We start from the raw sequence: 5,819 nt of genomic DNA, 5'->3' as shown, positions 1-5,819 counted from the left end.
CCTGCCCTCAGCCTGTGCGCAGTAACCCCCTCCCAGCCTTGCCCCACCCCCCCGCCTCGGTTCGGGACTTGCAGGGAAGGCACAGACTCCCCGTCTGCAAGCTTCCCCTTTGTGACCTCAGGTGTTGGGATATAAGACCCCACAGACGTCCCAGAATGCCTGCTCCGACGCGCTCCCCAGACCTCCCCCACCTGAGGCTCTCTCCCTGGGCCCCCGGGACACTGTGTCCAGTCCCCACTTCCGAGCGTCTTCCGTCCCGACTCCGGGCCCCACGAGCAGAGTGGTGTCTTTCCAAGGGGTTGGGCACCTGCGGCCACACCGAGAGCCCTAATGGATCTTCCGAAGGAAAGAGGGGGGCGGGAGAGGGCAGCGTCCCCACCTCGAAGCAGGTGCAGCGCACAGATGGGGGAAGCCGGGCCCCACTTTCCTCGCAGTGGATTCTTTTCTCAGGCCACCCTTCAAATCCACTGCAGCGGTTAGCCGGAATTAGGAATTAATGGCCTGAAAATATCTACTTTCAAAAAGAAAGCCATTTTGTGCTCAAGAAGTGGAGAAAGAGCCACGGTAACTTTTCCAAAGTGCCTTTAACAGCAGGTACGTCCCCACCAATGCCCATGGGTAGGGAGCGCCGCGCTCACGGTCCCTCCATGAAAGCATCCAACGTAAACTCTGAGACGCGGAAAACACCTGACGCCCTGGTGCTGGGCCTCACTGTGCTCGCCGTCAGTCCGGAGGGAACCGTGTGTCGCCGTGAGGCTGTTTGCCAAAGGAGCCATGGAATTTAGGCTGAAAGTACTCTCCAAACCCCCAAGACACCGGCTCTCTGGCTGCCGTGAAGGCACGCATCAGGGCCAACGACCCCAGGCTCCCGCACACACGGGCCCGCTGGCAGGTGGAGTTGGACGGAGAGAACGGGAAACGTCTGGTTCTTGCTTTCGAGAATTTGTGGACTCAGGGGAGTTTCGCAAATAAACATGCTGGAAGGTAGCGAGTGGCCTAACGACATAAGGACGTGATTTCAGAGCCGGGCGACTTCCGGCCGGAGGGGCATGAACGCTGCCGAGGAGGAAGGCCCTCAGTGGACAGGCTAATCGTGGATGGTGCAGTGGGGCCAAGGGTCTTCTGGGAGGAAGAGGTGGGAGGTTGGGAGGTGCGCCTGGCTGCGGGTGGGGGAAGGGACCCCCAAGGAGGAGGCTCCCGCAGAGGGGCCACGTGCAGGACCAGCGTGCACCCTTCAGCCCGCCCTGGGCGCCCACGGAGCACAGGCGTGCTGACCCCATGCAGCCCAACAGGTGCGTCATTACATTAAAGCAGGCGGCCTGCCTCAGTGTCCCCTGCATCCCCCACGCGGCAACCATAGAACACGGGCGACAGCCAAGGCCACCTTGGTGAGGCAGCCACTCGACGTGGCAGAGGGAAATTCGCCGTCTCCAAGCGCCGGCCAACGCGTTCCTCCAGCCACGTTCATGCTTTCACCCGAGGTCTTACTTCACGTAACGCGCACCTTCCATCGGCCAAACCCCACGGAGAGCGCGGGCGGCGGAGCCTCGGGACCAGGATCAGAGCAGGTACACCTGTCTCGGAGCCAGCTCACAGCCCCGTCGCCCACTCGGCCTCTCGCACGCCGGCCCTCGCGGCGGCGGGGGCTCCGGAGGCCAGGGCCCTGCACTTCTCAGGCCGCGTAAAGCGAATCTTCTGCTGGATTGATCAAGGAATGGCACCTCGGTCCTGCCCTTTATTTTTGTCCACAGTGCGTTCTGGTGTCACTGTCTCTCATTGTTCCCTGCTCTCACCCATTGACAGGAAGTCACTGCAGCTTTCCAGAAGCAGCATTAGCTTGAGAAGCAGCAAAGAAAAGCAAAGAGGCTTAGCATACCTCCGCCTGCAGATTAAGTGCCACTTCAAAGGTGCCAGCCCAGATGTGGCCGCCGCAGACTGGCCGGCCCCTGGCGACAGCTGGGACCCACAGCCCTGCCCCTGCCGCGTGTCCCCAGCCCCGGCGGGAATAAAAGCCGCCTTCTTCACGGCGTGTTTGTGTTGGAGACACCATTTTCTGTTACAAAAGGGCGAGGTCTGTGTGTTTTCACGACTGACGGAGAGAGAGAATGACGGGTTCCTCTTGGGGCAGAGCTGCCCCCCTTCACGGGGGCCGGTTTCAGGGCTGGGGACCGGCCGTTCCCTCGCACAGCCTGGTGACGCCACTCGACAGTCACAACAGTTGCAAACGTTAAACTTTACACTTCTGACCAGGCCACTCAGTTGGGCATCTGACTCTTGACTTCAAATCGGGTCACGATCTCACAGTTTGTGAGTTCGAGCCCTGCATCAGGCTCACGGCTGTTGGGGCGGAGCCTCTGTTCCCCTCTCTGCCCCCTCCCATTTGTGCTCTCTCATAAATCGATAAACCTTTAAAATATAAAAACAGAAATGTTATTCTCAACTATTAATTACTAGTTGACTCCAACAGCTAGAAATTAAAGCATCAGAAAATATGCTGTGTGGGTTCCAAGGTGATGGGTCGTATCCTAAAAAGATTCAAAACTATTAACTCAATATTTTTTAGCAGGTTTGTAGCAACCAAATGCCCTGCCTCTGACAATGCCTCCATGTTGGGGGAATTTCTCTGAGAAATAAAATTGCCCCGTGTTGACACCCATTATTTATAAGTTACACTCTTGCCAATGTAAGTTGGGAAATCTACGATCATTTGGTTTTGGCTTAAGGAAGGGTTAACCTTTTTCCCGTCACCAAGATATGATCTTTGGAACTAAGTCATTGGCTACAGTCTGGAGCACAAACTCAGAACACACCTGCTCAGCAGAGGGAAACTTCTCCATAGACTGTTTTCAAATTTGCCACGTTTTTCCAAATGGGCGTCGAGTCTGGTCTGTCACGCAGCTTTGCCCGAGGATTACTGGCCGATGGCAATCGTGAGAGCCCTCGCTTCCTGGGAGACCTGCGATGCTGGGCACATTTCACGAAAAATATCGGACGACAAAACAGACTTACAATATGGCGCCCGTGACTTGGTTTGCTGTGACGGAGATTCGCTTTTCGGGTCGCCGTTCCAAGGGCTTCGCCGCCCCCTGAGCACCCGCCAGGGCCAGGACGCAGGTCACCCGACACGCAGGGGCCATGGAGGGAACACTCAGACCCAACAGGGAATCAAGGTGTGAAGATGGCACCAAAGCATCGTTTCTGAATCGCCTGGTAATTGGCATCCAACGCTGGGTTCGATTCGGGGTGCAGGGTGGCGGTTCTGGCTCGTCCGCCCTGGGAAGCGGTCAGCACAGCCCGTCAGCGCGAGTCCGTCTCCACACACAGACACAATGCTGTTTTCCTCGTGAGAACACTGAAGGCCTGCTCTGAGCTACGGTCACACATACAATACAGTAAGTCAGAGACAGTTATCACTTTACGTAGTTTAACAGGAAGTAGAAAGCATACTTGTTTGCGGTGTCACCTTTTTATCCTTTAAAAGTCCCGTCTTCCACAGAATACCAACGATTATGCTTTCTGTATTGTGGCCACGCACGAGATGCCCCCTGCAGCACTCAAAGCCGCCCACCCGGTGACCGTGGCGGCCCCGTCCTGCTGAGGACGTGAGAAGCGGCGCAGTGCACATGGCCGTCCCGCCCTGGACTGGGAGGCAGCTGCAGGCAAGACCAGTCCGGTCGACAAACAATTCTAAAATTTGTGTGGAAGCAGGAAAGCCCGAATAACCAAAACAATCCAGAAAAAGAAAACCGAAGCTGGAGGCCCCACAGTCCCAGACTCCAGGCTGTGCCTCAGAGCGGCTGTCATCCAGACAGGACAGCCCTGGCTCAGAAACAGATGCCCAGATCAACGCAACAGAACAGAGAGCCCAGAACTGGACCCACAAACGTATGGCCAGCTAATCTTTGACAAAGCAGGAAATGGAAAAAAGACAGCGCGTCACACTGTGCCTGCCGTGCCTGGACACGATGTCATGGCAAAGAGCTTTCCTGGTGACGACACGGTGCAGGGACAGTGTTGCTGGGTGTGAACCTGGAGGCTGGGGGGGCAGGGGGGCCAGACACACGGTGGGGGGCGGGGGGACTGGACACAGGGCAGTGGCCAGGGGGCAGGGGCTGGCAGCCACGGATGGGGGCTGCAGGGAGGAGGCCGAGGAGGGCCAAGGACCCCGCAGGGCTCCCTCCCCGGTGAGCAGAACTGCAGAAGCCCCTCCAGTTTCCCCATCAGACATGGTCCCCACAAGATCCCCCAAGAAGAAGGAAGCCGTGCGAGGGCCCTCCCCCAGCCTCAGGGGGGCGGGGGGAAGGTGATGAAGGCAGGAGCTCTGAGTGACTTCCGGCTTTGGGCGGCACGCCGCTGACCTCTGCTACCAGCTGTCGTGGGGAGGCTGTTTAGGCAGAAGTGCCGTCTAACTCGGCTTCCAAACAAAGACAAGCTGATAAAGCAGCTGTAAACCCCGGCTCCGAGGAGAGGCACCTGCGCCCCCCGGGCTCCCCGGGCACCTGCAGGCTGCTCGGAACCTCTCCTCCGCTCTGACGAGACGGCAGAGCACCTGATCCAGCTAACAGCACTGGGATGCTTGTCATCGAGACGTGCTCACACTCCTTCTCAGGCTGCATCGGAGGAACTAACATTTCCCGCATTTTCACAGCCAGATGCAGAAGCGCCTGGAGGGGGAGCACAGGTGGTGGGGTGCCCGCGTGAGCACCTCACACGCCGTCCATGAGAGTGGGCGGGGGCGGGGGCTGAGGACCAGCGCCTGGGGAGTGGAGGGACTCAGTGCCCTGGTCACGTCCACTACTGACTCCTGACCACAGCGGCTTTCCCCCGAAACCCTCCCAGAGCACACGGTCCGCCCCTGACCCGCACCATGTGCCCCCTGCAGGACGGAGGCAGCATCCAGGGTGTCGATGCCCCCAGGGGCTCTGCTGTGATAACCTGCCTGCCCCCGTGGCACCTGGAGCCACAAACCTCCACACCTGCCTCGAAGGGGCGGATGGGCTGACACACGGGAGGCAGCGAGGGAGGCTGTCCCTCGAAGGAAGGACGGCTGACAGAGGTGAGGAGGAGGGCGTCCGTCCGGAAGAACTGAGCGATGTCGTTTGTCCGCAGCAGGTCACTTCCTGTCCCGAACCCGCCTGCACCACCCGCCACCCCGAGGAAGGAGCCCCAGAAAGGCCGGCTCAGCGTTCCCCACCGGCCGCTCTGACCGGCGGACCCTGACCTCCCCCCGCCCTTGCCCTCCCCGGGGCGCCCCGTGAGGCGGCGGGGGGCAGGCAGGACGGCCCAGGGGCGCCCAGCCGGACGGAAGACACTCGAGACCAGTGTGAGACCCACATGACCTGAGCCGTGTCCGCACCCACACAGCAGCGAGCCCCGCCGGCGGGAAGGCCCTGCCGGCCCGGCCGCCCCGCCCCTGCCTCTGTCAGTCACGGCCACACAGGAGCGCCAGGCGAGCAGACAGGCAGGACACGGGGGCCGCGGGGAAGGACGATTCGGGGAGGGCGCCGTCGGAAAGGCTGCCCATGTGACCTGCCTAGGGACAGGGTGGGGCCGAGTGTCGTGGAGCCACCGGAGCCGGACGAGGGAGGCCCAGGACCAGCGCTGGCGGCAACCCTGCCCCTGGCCTGACCTCTCCACACGCCAGGCCTGACCCGTGACCACGACTCACCCGCCCGTCGCCCACTCGGCCTCACAAATGACTCACTGCATCCGCTTTCCAGCGTGATCACTTTAACCGCCAAGAGTCAAGACCTTGGAAATTCGTGTTTTGTGAGACCCCTTCTAATGCATTCATGCTGTGGCTTCCGGAACATTCTCGG

The sequence above is a fragment of the Suricata suricatta genome, chromosome 14 (assembly GCF_006229205.1).
Source record: "Suricata suricatta isolate VVHF042 chromosome 14, meerkat_22Aug2017_6uvM2_HiC, whole genome shotgun sequence".
Classification (NCBI taxonomy): Eukaryota; Metazoa; Chordata; class Mammalia; order Carnivora; family Herpestidae; genus Suricata; species Suricata suricatta.
This window is presented reverse-complemented; position numbering follows the sequence as displayed.